The sequence below is a fragment of the Cinclus cinclus genome, chromosome 5 (genome assembly GCF_963662255.1).
Source record: "Cinclus cinclus chromosome 5, bCinCin1.1, whole genome shotgun sequence".
Classification (NCBI taxonomy): domain Eukaryota; kingdom Metazoa; phylum Chordata; class Aves; order Passeriformes; family Cinclidae; genus Cinclus; species Cinclus cinclus.
This window is the reverse complement of record NC_085050.1, coordinates 68063443-68078839: the sequence shown is the minus strand read 5'-3', so window position 1 is coordinate 68078839 and position 15397 is coordinate 68063443.

The window sequence follows — 15397 nt, the reverse complement described above, 5'->3', positions numbered from 1 at the left end:
AGAACAAGTCTAGTATCCCTCTTCACCTCTTTTGCATCAGTCATTCACCATACAGACACTGTGGTATCATAATAGTTCTTGTGGTCATTCTCAGATGACTAATATTCATGAACTAGACTGTTAAAAGAACCTAAATATTTTCTAGGGTTAATTGTCTACTTCTATTAGTGGTTAGGCCTCTTACCTGGAGTGGTAGATGCTTTTGTACCTTTAGAACCTGGGGTTCTAAAGTACCCCGCTTTGGCTAGTAACACTTGCAAGATGAACATTAAAATCCACCTTTATTTCGGTGGGGCTGTACTAACTGCCTAGAGGACTTTACAAAATCCCTCAGCACTTCAGACAACCATCTGTGCTTGTCACTGGCACTTGGAAACACTGTCCTTGAGGAGCTTCCAGGATCCAAGACAGAAGACTGAAGCACTGGTTTACCAATGCACAGTCCCGACTCGTCTCCTCTAATCAGTTCTCAGAGACATTATCAGAGTTTACAGTGGAAATCACTGCACCAACCAAAGAGCCAAAGCTCTCTGTCAGCATTATTAAAAGCCCCCTAAATGGCAACCTCTGGCTCCCGAAATTCAGCCACAGTTGTTGCTAAAAACTAGTGCCATTTCACAGGAAAACTGCAGAAGTGGCAACTTTTAAACAGTAACAAACTTCCCCAAGCAACTTTTAATCCTGAGTCCCCAAGAAGTGCAGAGCCAAAGTCAATGCATTATCTATTCTCTGAGGAAACCTCTGCTGGCCTCCTCCACAGTGTCTCACAGGTCTCTCCAGCATGCAATAGTGAAAAAAAAGGAGTCACCAATACTTTCCAATGTGATTTTCAAGAAAAAGAAACATTTTAATATATGTCAGGTACATGGGCCATGAAAGAATGTACAGCAGCTTATACATAGTCACCACTTTCCCAGAAACCCAGGGCCAAATTCTGAAGTAATTGGAACCTTATGCAACTGTTGACTCTAGTGAGAGCAAACAGGTGTTATGTCAATTATCACAGATTATCCCAGTGAAATAGCCCCAATTTGGGGTTACATTATGACTATTTTGTAACTGCTTGACATAAAAGGTCTTAGAGTCAACATAACCAGGCACAAGAGGCTCATCTGTTTTAAGGTGGAGTAGTATACAATCAAGGGAAAGAAAAATTGGCCAAAGTTTCCTTCAATCCAGAAAATCCCAACAACTCCTTATCTCCAAGGAGTATTTAACAACTTGCACAAGTTAGCACAGCATAAGACTTCTCTGACATAGGCCAAGTGAAGGGCTCAGCGCATGGCTATGATAAAAATTGCCTACTAAAACCTTTGTTATCCAAGATGTTCTTTTATTTTAGGAGAATTTGCTCATTCTTCGTAAAAATACCTCATTGCTTCATGCCCACAAAAGCAAGTGAAACTACCTGCACTCTACAAAATTACAGTGTGCCTTCCCTTCAGCACCGAACAGGATTTCTGTCTAAATTCTACTCACTCACTCCATTTTCTAAAGGAAAAAATGACCTGCAACAGCTGTTGCATTGTGCTTGGCCTGAAATTAATGAAAATAAGCTAGAATTCCTATTTTTCCAATAAGCATGTACAGCCTTTTATCCCTTTGGTAGTCAAGCCCACCAACCCACCCCACAAAAAAAGAACAAGAAAACCACTGAATTAATGTTTCTTTGTCCTGACCACAAAAGAAGGATCAAGAAATTAAGGATCTTCTAAAATTCAAATGACATTGCCTCTCAGTCGATTACTATTTTGGATCGTAAAAATAAGTCCAAGGATCATGACTGATTATATTTAAACTTAAGCAGTTGTTTTCATTAAAGATGATGGAGCATAGCAAATAAACCTGTGGGACAGTAGATGTAACAAATTAAATTTACATTCCTTATGTGAGTTTAAGAATGATTTCTACACCCTTTAGCTTTATAACATGAATCTTCAAAGGGCAGTGGTGGTGGGAATTCATCTTGATAGCCTATTTCCTGAGCACATACAAAGATAAGTCTGTAATAGTGTTTTGCCCATTTATCAGTTTGTTGAAGACATTTTTAAAGCATTTCATTTACCCATAATTCAGAAAGAAAACCTCCCTATTTACAGCTGAAACCACATCAAATTTGAAAATATTGAGGGAAATTTTCACAAGGGCAGCAACGAATTCTGACATCATCTAGTTCCTATGGCCTCCAAAGCCCACAGGAGCTTTTCAAATGGAAAGTTATCATGGTAGCACCTGTCTTGGCCTTCAATAAATGTGTAGCTAGATATATCACATGGGTAGGTATGTGGATATTTGGCAAAAAATTCAGCACTGGTAGCTGCTCCATGTGCTTTTAGTCACAGCACTATAGATGCATATGACATAATCATTGTCTGGGACAATATCTGAAACACAATTATTGCTTGTTCTTAAAACCAGATGCTGTAACATGCAGCTGTATTTGGAAACTTTGGGTGCTGGCACACGCACTGGATGGACTTCCTGCACACAGACAAGTGCTGGAAATAGTGCCTCATTAAGTGGAACTTTTCCCACAAGCTCTGGGACTGTTTGGAATTCCAGTGCTCAAGGGATTAACTCATTGTTAAGCATCACCTAATTTGAAACACAATCATACCCGACAGCTTTCCATTATCACGTTAGGAAAGTTTGCCAGCTATTTCTGGGATTAACAGACAATAAGGAGATAGTTGCATCATGCCTCCCAAAACCAGAAATCTCAATCCAGGAGTAGATATCTCTGATGTCTGCTGTACACTGTTTGAGGTACATGTGCAAATACTCTTTCATGGATGGACAGATGGATATTGGAGCAAATTGGTAACTACAAGACTTGCAATCTTGGGTTTCTTTGTATTAGCTTTATTTGGAAAATGTACTTTTTTCACAACTCTCTTATTCTTTAAACGTTTCAACTTAACATAAAAAACCACAAAAACCTGAAAATAAAATAAAGAACGAAAAACATCTCCCGTATAATTACATTAAGCAGCCTGAAGAATTAAAGTAGTAGCCAATTAAGCTCATTGAGTCAGGATGGGAAGAAAAAAGCAAGTCTAATTAATGTGTATGTTGGGTAAGTGCACTTGAAGAATAAAAATCTTCCCTTGAATCTTTTAAAAAACAGGAACAAAATTCAACCTTCAAACAATACTGATTAATGAAAAGGAATACTGAGTGAATGATACTGGTCCTCTATTTTTACTAGGATTTCCTAACTTTACCCTTTATGTGGTTATGCATTCATCCACAGAACTCTTTCCAGGTAGCTTAAAATAAATTGGGCTCAAATACAGCACATCAGATGTGACAAAGAAGCCCATTCCTTTGTGATTTCATTCATGAAATTCCATACAAGATGATTCTGGTGAAAAGGAGGTGCAAGAGAAAGAGTTAGAGCAAATTAAAACACTTCCCTCTCACCTTATGCAAACAGTTGCACAGAGCACCTAGACCAGCTTCTCCTGCCTCCTGCAGTTTTAGGTGCTGCTGATGCTGGCCCATCCCCTTGAACCATGCAGCAGTCCTGTGGAGAACACAGGAGCCTTGGCTCTGCTGCCCACTCTGCCCCTTCCATCTGCTTTGCCTTTCAGCAACTGCAACCTAAATTATGAGTCAGGACATGCTCACCAAAATTTTCTCTTCCATGCTAAATATTTCCATATTACTACCAACCTGACCCAATAAAAATATCAGACACAACAGACTTCTGTTTTTTAACAGCACTGCATCTGATCCATCACTCACAACTTCTGAAATACCTATCAACAGATTAATAACAGTTCCATGTATACATGTATCAAAGACACAGACTTACATAAAACCAGAAATTTTTTTCCTGAATCTTAATGCGACAATAAAAATCTCACTTTTGAAGGAGGGTTAGAAACTGATCCAGACATGGCTGAACAAAACAAGAGTCTTTCTATTCCTCTCAGTAGTCTTTGGATCAGGCCCTGATTTATTTATCAGCATCTATTTATTTATTTATGAAGATCCTTAGGGTGCCAACTTGTTAAATTAAATGTAAATCAACAAAAAATATCTTTGTGATTCTTATTTCCTCCATGTTGAGAAACAGATTATCTTGAGGAATGTAATTTGTTGGTGAGTATAACTATTGATTTCAGAATAATGTCTGGTTTTGAACATTTTTCTGCATCTCCTGCCAAGCTCCGTGGAGATATTTTATATGAGATATTAGTCAAAACCTGTAAGTCTGCTAAATTAAACAGGGGGCTCTAGGGTCTTTGAAAATTAAGTGTGGTGAAATCAGAGACTTTTACCTACACAACTTAGTGAAAATAAGCAGCTACAAAGCACACTGCACTTCATTGTTTTGAGTTCTTCAGCCCATTACTAAATTTAAAGCCAGCATTTGGGTTTATTACTTCTTTCCACAGATTTCACATTTCTCATCTTATTTTCAATGCTGGTCAGAACTGGAACCTCTTTCTGCCCTTTTTTTTAGATGAGGGCTAAGAATAGATTTCCTTCCAGCATGTTATTAGTTGTTCTGATTTGGTCCATGACTGTTTCTGTTTTTCTGTGTAACTCTGAACTTAAGCTCTGTCAATTATCTTACGACAGTCACTTTGTCCCTCTGATTTCACCTTGAAGAAAAAGGTATTTGCGATAATGATATTTAGGGGAATCATTTGTTCACTGTACCTGTGGGGTTTTAATACACACAGAGACTTCTGTGATTGATTTGTTCAGATCATAGTTCAGTGGGGCACTCCACACTTCCTACTTCTGGAATAAGTTCAGCCAGGCTCTAATACAGGCATACATTTCCTAGCAAGTATCCCAGTCACCCCATTCCCAACTAGCTATATATTTGATTCCAATTTTTCTTGTAAGTTTTCTCTGGCTAAACTATTGTATTTACTAATAGAGATACTTTACAATCGTTATAAAAGATATCAGCAGAGGGCATCTTCATTTTGACCTTTTCAAAGACATTGCATCCTCTTGGCATTTCCAATAATTATAACACACTGATTGCTTTGCTTTCGTTTTGTGAAGGAAATAGGAAAAAAAAACCAAAAACCTCCCATTCACCTCTCTAGCATATTAGTTCAAGGATCAGACAGCACTAAAATCCCTCTTAAGACCTCAGGTCAGGGTAAATTTCACCCTTGAAGAGCTACACAGAGGGAACCAGTTTCTTTTATTCCCATTTTGGAAAGAGTCTTTCTGCTTTGCTGTATATCTGGACTTTTTCCTCAAATGTGGTCTTTAAAACATGGGTGTCCCCAGATTACCTCTGGTTGAGAAGACATGGACTCAGCTATAAAATGACACAAAAGAAAAACCAAGCCAAACAAATTTAAGATTCATTAACTGAAGGAAAGAGTATTTGTTGGCACTTAGAATGACTCTGTGACATATGGGCTGCAAATTTACCTTTACAGCAGTGTTCTTTGGGATCATATTTATCATATCTTTTTTGTCTATCACAATTGTTACAAGCATCTGTGAGTACTAATAGTCCTGGCCCAGGAAATGCTGCTTCTCTAGCCCCTATCTCACCAGAAGTATTTCTATTTCATTGTATCCATGTCCGAAAGACAAAAATGAGTGCTTCAATATTGTTTTTTTCTAGAAACAGGAACAAGATGGATTTTTCTCTGCTCAGATTTCACACAGATGAGAAAATTACAAATTCTGTCACTCACTGAACACTCAACCCTCTCTATTGTGCTGTTTTTATGATTACTTTTTCCACTGGATGAATACAAACCAAAACCATTATACATTTCCTAGGAAGAAGAGGAATGAAGAAGAACAAGGTTTTGAGTTTGTTCATAAAAAGCTAATAAAATTCTTTTATAATGAAATTTTACAACATAGGCCATCACCTATCCTCCAGTAGTTCCCAGGGATCTCCATATTACGCTCTGAATTTTGTCATTGGCATTTAATCACTCAGTTAAATGAGAAAACTCAGGCTGCTGTGACACCCTTTCACTGTTTCCTGAAGAATGATGTCACAAACCTTACAACAAAGGGAAGCACAGTCTTCATTCTTAATTTTCTTCTTCCTTTCATTTTCTTCTTAATTTGCATTGAACAGTTACCTAAATTACTCCTTATACATCAATAATACAAGTGCTCACAATTAAAAGCTACTACTACTAATACCAATATTTCTATTATATACACCAGATAAAAACCTAAGTACTCATGTCCTAATGACAAGGAAAACACCTACCAATGTAGCATAAGCTTATCCTAAAGTAAACAGACACAATTCCATTTAGGTGGCTAGAGCCTACTAACCACCAGAAAAGGGAAGGCTAAAACATTAAGGAGTGGAACACCAACTGTTTAAAAAGCAAGCATGTCGACTAATGAAAAATGTTTCCCATTATTAGACTGCCTTATAAATACTTATTGAGCAACATTAACAGCAGCAGTAAAAGAGCTATGTGTAATATAACATGTGCCATATATCATGCATTTGTCTCTGCTTAGATTAAGAATGTGTGTTATTTATGAACAGTGAAGTTGTAAGTTTAAAGAACCATTTGGGGGAGCAAAGTTAGATTAGGGACACTCAGTGTAGGCCACATTGTTTGTCACTGAGTCTCATAACTTAGAATTACAGTACTGTGACTCCTGTCACATGCAGCCACATTTCAGAACTGTTTACTGCACTCAGTGGCCTCTCTTTGTCAAAGGTGAGCAACCTGGTACCAAATTTACATGAGCTTTCAACCAGCTTTCAGGCTCGCATTTCAAAACACGTGGGACTAATTCTGGAGCCAAAATAAACCTTTAAATCAAGCGACAAGAAGAAATGGATCATTTTAAACAAGATCTTTAACCATCACAACAGGAGAAGTCATCAAACAACCCAGGTCCAGTTACTGGAGTGCAGTTTAGGTACATGGTGGCCAATAAAACCTGAAGCAACTTTAGTGGTGATTAAATATGTCCTGGTTAAACATGTGCTTTGTTTAACTTCACTGACTTTTTTCACCTATCCCTCCCCACACACAGATTCACATCACTGAATTATGAGAAATAGTATCTCACAAATATCTGACTCAAATAATAATAGAATAATGGAGTTTTGGGGGTTGAACAGGACCTTAAAGAGCACCTCTTTTCAACCCTCCCTGCTGTGGGCAGAGACACCTTCCACCAGACCTAGTTGCTCAGGATGCACCCAGTCCTTCCCATTTACGTCATTAATGAAGATAGTAAAAGCATTCTGGTTTGCACAAGGCTTACAGCAATAAAGACCCGCAGGATACATATATTCAAAATGCTCAGAAGCATAATACGGTCAGTGTCAAAAAGCAAACTACTAAATTCCATTTGTTAAGCATTAGAATGCTCCATTAGAGCAAACCCCAGATACTTAGAACTCCTGCTCCACAGCTACTTACCACAGACAGAATGTGCTACTATAGGAAACTAAATACATTGAAAAAGGATGTATGAACTGACGCTTTCATTCTGCACACACCTTCAAACCAGGCATGTGAGAAAAATACATGTTAAATTTGTTTATAGAGGCTAAATCAGGTAGTACCACCTCAGAGCTAATTTATTCTGAGCTAGGTAGTCAATATAATCCAAGTGTAAAGCAGATAATCTACTGAAGGCATTATAGGAAAAATGTGGTCATGTTTTCAAAGCACATCACCAAATGTGATAAATAATTATTCTAAATTTTTGCATTTTATTTATTCTAAAGTGGGTTGGAGGGGTTTTTTAACACAGAATGCAGAAATTTTACTGACAAGCAGCTAACAGCAATTTCTGTATTTTTAGACTAATAAGGATCAAAGTAAAAAATCAAAATCAATTCTATACATTAGCCTTTTAAAGAGGGTGTGTTAAAAAGTCAGCAAAAATAATCCTGCTGTAATGGCACTTTCTTTACTGTCTTCTTTTCTCCTCCTTAAAATATTAAGGCTATGCTAATTTCAGCTCCTCTTCCCCATTTCAGCTATAGCAGTTGCTCAACAGCCAACCATCTCTATACAGAAGGTAATAGAAGAATAGTTTAATGGACTGTCATCATCCAGAACAAGCAGGGAAGAAAAACCTCAACAAGCAGGTGAATCCAAATATGTAGTTAGGAAAATAATTCTTTAAAATGTCAGGAAGGAAAAGGACAAAAGAAACAGGAAATCTGTGTGGTTTGATCATCAGTGCAACGATTGCCTGTAGAATTTTTCATTTAGGAATTGTGTTGATGTTAGTCTGGACTGAAACATGCCCTCAAACATCAGAGTCCAAAGAACATTTTAAACAGATGAACAAAGTAAAAAGCAGAACATTCGTCATACTGAAGGATCATGATAAAATGAAAGGGTCTATTTCACTCTTTCTAAATCTGGTCTCTACAGGACAAAGCTTCTTCCATCATTCTGCACTACTGTGTAGAGCTCATTAGGGATATCTTCTTTTCCAAGCCATTCTCTGGCACAGACATGCTGTAAACACAGCTTTCATGAGTGAGAGCAGGGCTTACTTTAATCCCAAATGCAGTTTTGAAAAACCTAAAACCTCTTACCAGAAATTACATCAAGCCACATCCAAGCCATCCCTAGAAGAGCCAGCCACCAGCCAGTGCCTGCCTTGTGCCCCAAAGCACAACATCTTTTTCCCCTATGCAATATTGCTATTGATTACAAATCATCCTTTTCTGAATTATTAATTTTGCAGATAGGCAATGACGAGTTTTACAGCTTACGCACACACTTCAAGTTATTCAGTGTAGCTGCAGATACTTGTCAACCATACTGGTCATTTTTTGCACTGATAAAATGCATTAATTATGTGCTGTATCAAAAATGCCATCACTTTTTCACAGAATCACACAATGGGCCAGGTTGGAGGAGACCACAGTGGGTCATCTGATACAACCTCCCTGCTCAAGTAGGGTCATCCTGGAGCATGTGGCACAGGATTGTGTCCAGACAGTTCCGGGATATCTCCAGTGGGGCAGAGTCAACACCCTCTCTGGACAATCTGTTCCAGCACTCAGTCACTTGCATAGCAAAGCAGTTCTTCCTCAGGTGGAACTTCTTCTGCATTCTTTCCTTCCTTCTGCCCCTTGCCTCTTGTCCTATTGCCCAGCACCACTGAGCAGAGCCTGGTCCATCCCCTTGGCACCTCCCTTCAGATGCTGACAGACATGGGTGAGGTTCCCTGTCGGTCATCTCTTCTCAAGGCTGAACAGCCCCATATCTCCTCCTAAAAGAGATGCTCCGGTCCCTTCATCATCCTCCTTGCCCTCCACTGAACCAGCTCCAGGAGCTCCATGTCTCAGAAATGGACACAGCATCCAGATGTGGCCTCCCCAGGACTGAGCAGAGGGGCAAGATCACCTCCCTCTGCCTGCTGACAGTGCTCTTCCTAATGCCAGGAAAGAAGAAATACAGCTCAACTTTACCATAAGCAGGTGAACAGCAGGTTCAAGGAAAACAAAAGTCAAAAGGATATTAAGAAACATATCTTATACATCTAGTATAACTCTTAAGTTATTAGGATACACTGAAGAAGTGACAAACTGCAAAAAATACTCCTCCATTAATTAACATATGCACAGGGCATTCCTGAAGTATCAGGAGGAATACATGAAGTGGGATAATGCTTTGTGCAAACAAAGCAAAATAAATCATTATTATGTTTTTTATGCTACATATTGTTTTCACAGACAAATGTAGTGTTTATTGCAGGGAAACAGCCAAATGGCAAAGTTCTTGGAAAGCAAATCTGCATGCTCTCTACCAATCATTTCAAGTAAATTATAATTATTTTCTTTGGCACCTTGTGAAACATGACTGACTGTGTATGAGGGTTGGTGTCCTCAGGACTGGTGTTGTCATGCCCCTGCTCTTATAAAAAACACCCTCTGCCAAGACAAACAATGGCCTAGAATTTGGTAAGTTTTTCTGAGCAGACATAATGAGGTGCAGTTGACTCCCATCAAGCTCAACTGGGCAAGTGCAACTGGGTTATTCCAGAGGCAGCTGAGAAGGGCTGGCTGGAAACCAAAACCCACTTTATTTGAAAAAGAGGGGGAAAGCTTTCTAAAAAAAGAGCCCTGAGAGATGTCAGAATGCCCTTTCCAGCTGAGAATAAAGCAGAGAAGTCAGCAGCAACTCATAAGTTTATGAAGTGTCATGGTCTTTCAGAAGTCTTCTGGATCCCACTCATCCTTCTGCAAGCTCTCAGAGCCAATCACTGTTGATGCTGACATTTCTCATCAAGCTACCTGACTGCTCACAGAGGAAGTCTGGCACTTACAAATGATTTCAAAATCAATCTAATTTGATTGCCAGCCATCTTCTCCCTTTTTTCTTTTTTCCTTCCTTCTCTAACCTGAAAACTTCTCCCTTTGCTGTTGATACCATGCTAGCTTCCTTATCCTCTTAGTGAAGACTGAAGCAAAGCTTTATTAATTCTTCAACCACATTTGGTGGCATCTATTTTTAGCTTTTCTTCCTCTTTGAGCAGTGGACGAGCTCTGTCCTGGGTCCTCCTCTTAATGTGTTTGCAGAACGCCTTTTTGTTACTCATTGTGTACCTTCTTTCTATATTTTATCATCCTTTATAATTCCTGATTGCATTCTTACATGTTCACATGATCTCCTGTTAGACTCTTTCTGCTTTCTACTTCCATACTAGTATTTTGACTGCCACGTCATTTCTACTCAGTGGATAAAGGACTTTGGTATCCCATTTGCCAATTCAGGTAACTTCATAAGGAAATTAGAACTGATATTCTGCAAGAAGAAGAGATACCTTGCTCTTCATTACAACATCTTCCTCATTCCCACAAATTACCATATTAATACCAGGCTGTTGCTGTACCTTGATGTTTGCCTTTTATTGTAAATATCTAACATGTACAAAAGTATTTCTAACATGGTACGCAATTTAGGAAGAGAAAAAGTGTGGACTCAGCAATCACAGAGTATGTTATATGGGCTGGAAATAAAAGTAACTGAACTTGAACTTTGAGGGCCGTGTTCAGTTCCTTGCAGGAATATGAAATGTGTCTTTGCACTGACGGTATTTTGTCTGCAGTGTGTCCTTTTGAATCAGCAGTAACACATAATCCGTCTGTCCTCCTCCATTCAAAGTCCATACTCATTTAGCAAATGTTTTTGCAAACAAGTGAATGATGAACAAGGAAAAATTATGTAAAATAATGAATAAGAAAATAGCAATAATATACCATCCATGTGACAATATGCATTTATAAAAATTTGATTCTAATTCATAATTTTAGAAAAAGTTTTTTTAGGGCAGTTCCCTTTGTTTGTCCAGAGTTAGGAGAGAGCTTTGCCAAGTATGACAAAATAGGATTCTGAAATGTTCTAAGTTACTAGATCACAATATAGTTTAAGATGCTTTCTTTTCACCCAGGTAAAAAATTATGTCTGGGATTTTTTAAACCTCAGACTTGGCAGGTGACACTGCTTTGAATAAAAAAACTAATTCATATTTAAAATCTGTTATTTTCACAATGTTGTCATTGCCATTGAAACTCTAGCAGAAGGAACAAGGTCAAAATAGCTGCATCAAAGAAGTCATGCACTTCTTGACTTTTTAGAAACCTTCTTTATGTAAGTGACAAGAACATTTCTTCTGCTCTTCAATTGCACAATACAATTGTTAAGCACTGGAATTAACATGGCAACATAAGTATATAACTAAAAATACATATATTTTTCTACATTTGAGGTTGTTTATATCATTCAGAGGCCTTGCTTTCTTTTTTCTGGGTCAATATATTTGCCTGGGATATCCATCTGGAAACAAAAAAGTACAGTTTACCTTAAGATGCAAAATACAAGCATTTACATCATTTTGTTGTATTCTTCTCTAAATAATTGTTCCCATATTTTTGGCTTCCTCTGGAAGTTGTGTCAAAATGTTTTGATTATTAGCTGATGAAAATGAGGAGACTCTCTTTCCGCTACGCTGCCGTGCACATCTCACCTAATTCAAATTATTTCCTTTCATATCATGACTCGCAAGTGCTGCTTAGCCACTTCATTCAAGAAATATATGTTGTTTCCTTCCTTTATTCTCTAGGTTCTCAGGGTTGTAAAGAGCCTCAGAACTTCCAGACACAGCGCTCAGATGTGCATCCAGGATCTTGCAGGCAGAGAAGCATGAAATTGTCTCCAGAGTCGGAAACGTAAAGCAGCTGATACCCCTCAAGCTTCAAATCTTTTCAAATCTATAGCTAAATGTCTGTTCTATTCAAGGAACAACTGTGGTAGATCACCTCATTTCCCAGAAGCTGAGATGTCCCTCCATTCATGTTTTGCTTTGGGTTTTGCCTAGGCAACTGGATCAAAGCTGTCACAATGGCTTTATAGCTTAATTATTATAATTTACAGGGTTTCTGACAAGAAAATTGAGCACAACAAGCACTGGCTTGCACTACTGAATTGCACACCTTCAATTCCTCTTGACCTCAAATACTTCACATTTATTGGATTGTTCTGCTGGTAAGCAGAGAGTGGGCACCAGCTATGTAATACGTGACTTCAAGAGCTGGATTATCTGAAGAAATTATTTAAGAGGTGATGAGATACAGAAAGTTATGTTGGTTTTTTTTTTCCATTTGGCACATCCATGACCCAGTAAATTATTCTGAAAAGATTTTGGGTATTTTGCTAGATCAGGCACAAAATTTTAAGACGAGAGTGTTTGCCCAAGACAAGTTGTGCAACTACATACTCTTAAACTTCTACTTTTTTCAGGAAACCAACTGAATGATTCAGAATGTGAATGAAAATCCAAATGGCAAAGAATCAGAAGTATTTTAATTGCTGCTTGTAGTGGACTGTTAATTATCCAAACTTACAAAACTTTTCAATGCTTGACACCAGCATGTATATGCATAATAAAGCATTTGATCCAGTTTTTCTCAGGCACCAATGTGAGCTGCATATTCAGTAACCTAGGTATAAAAATATCCATAGTTGACAACCGACATTGGTTGTGCCAGTAGAAAGCAACGGCACTTGGACTACAATTTCACTGGAGCACAGACCTGATACTCAGCTTGGGAGATCAAACTTGAGAAGGACTGAGCTGAGGAGACTGTCTTGCTAAGCAGCCCTCAAGAGTTGGAGGGAATCCCTGATTTAGACCGGTTTGACTGAGGGTTGTCCAACAGGAACTTCTGCAGTGATTTCCTCCAATGTATAGATTTCTGTGGATCCTTCTACAGCTGAGAAACAAATCCAATGTCAGCTTGGGCAGATGTACTCAGAATCACCACCGCCAACTATTTTGGTCTTCTTCTTTAGTGGTTTTGTAATCCACAAAACACCGTAATAGCTCATACAAATCATTTCAAGAGACACACGGTTTACGGACAGATCTACAGCCAACTCGAGGAGATTTCATTTTCTTTTCATTTTTCATTTTTCCTTCTCACGTTCAGATTCTGCCTTCCATTGACATCAGTTGGAGTTACACACATAATAGTTAAGAACAGGATTTATGATCCAGCAATATTACCTCTGATTTTAAAAGGTTATATACACTACAGTCAGACCACGGTATGAACCAAGGAACATATGTTTAACCTGATACTTCTAAGGTATTACATTCCATTTTCTTTTGAATTCTTCCAAGTTTATTCCTGTATCTGAGCATGAAAAAGACTACCAAATTTCCAGCATTCTTCAAACTTACCATCCAAAATTTTATTCACTTAGGAGAAGACAAAATAGCACTTAAAACAGAAATTCCAAACCATAAGCCATGAACACAAAATATACAACTCTTCTTTCTCTGATCCATGCCAGTCCATATCTAGTCCCTTGGGGATTTCAGAATGTACCAAAATAGCATCCATAGCTGACTTCCATTAAATAAAGTATAATATAGCCTCCCAGTCTAATTACGACAATGCCATTTCCTTTCACTGAAAAGCAGTAATAGGCTCCAAGCCTTGTTCACAATTTTTGCCTTTAGAAGATCTTCTCTAATCTTGAGATTTGGCAGCTCTAAACCCCAGCCAATTCTGAGGCTTTTGGCAAGAGAGAGAAGCAGACCAGTTGTATTTTTCTAACCAAACATACAAGACAGGGCTGTTATGTGAAAAACCTAACAGGATTTTCTCTCCTCTACTCTTTTTACCTGCAAAAAGTCATTCACAGTGCTGCCCCACTGACTGACAAATGAGATCCACCCACTCCTACTGATACTATGAATAAATTTACCAGCAGCAGAACAGTACAACTGGAGCCTATTTAGTTGCTGATGATTTCTTAGCAGCTTCTTAAATTTCTTACCTGGAAAACAGGATATTTTCATCACCAATATAACCATTTCACCAGGTAATAAGGCTAAGGGAGCTCCTTCAAATACTTGTGTTGGAAGAAAAATGGTAAGCACAGTTATTTCTGAATGATCTAGCCACAAAAGAGAATGATTTAAGGAGTCTCGTAAGAGTAAAAGAAACATCTACAAAGGAAGTCCAGAGAGGCTTTTTACTTTTATCTTCAATTTTGGTAGCTTTTCCTCTCCCCAGTGCAACCCTTAGATCAGTTGAATCCCTTTGTATGTCCATAGGCTTCAGTGGTCTGACGGGAGGAATGAGTTTTGCCTTTTCATCTCTGTGTAAATGTTTATGTCTAAATAGATACACTGGCCCAAATTCTGGGCTGTGTTCCAGAGATTTCCTTCTGTAGAAATGAGATGGATGTCCCCAGTGGATAATTAATTCCTTCATTGGGGTGGAAGCCCGGATAACAGAAGCTTAGCAGAATGGTTGTAGTCTTCCCTCAGGTTCCTCTGGGGATGGTGAGGGGAGACTTCGATGAGGGTAAGGCTTTTATGAGGGTGTGTTGAGTTCTGTTTGATTCCACTGACTGTTCAGTTGTCCCTAAGACCACTGTAATAGTCACTCTCCTAAAAAGTAAGTTCCCAAACAGTCACACAGATGTTTGAAAAGGTGGATAACACAGAAAAAAAAATATTTGGCTGATCCCCACTAAAAATTACTATTGATTAAATGGCTTGGCAAATGTAGGGGTTTTATCTGTTTCCACATTTGATCCCTCTTTTTTGACACCTAAATTCTTGTCCGTATCAGTGGGTTATCAAGAACTGGGATAGGCTTTCCAAGAAAGTGGTCGAGTCACCACTCCTGGAGATAGTTAAAACTGGAACTGGCAAGACAGAAACATGTGAAGAGGACTGAATATCTATCTCATATGCAACTGAAGAGTTAAGACTACCACCAGTCTCTGGAAACAGGCTGCCACAAACCATAACCTTTAGAGCAGGGTTATTCCACTTCCCACTCTCTCTTCCCTCCCTGCACAAGTGCTGCTTGGAGGAGATCATGAATCACAAGCATTTCTCATAAAGGGTAAAGTCCTGGGAATTCACA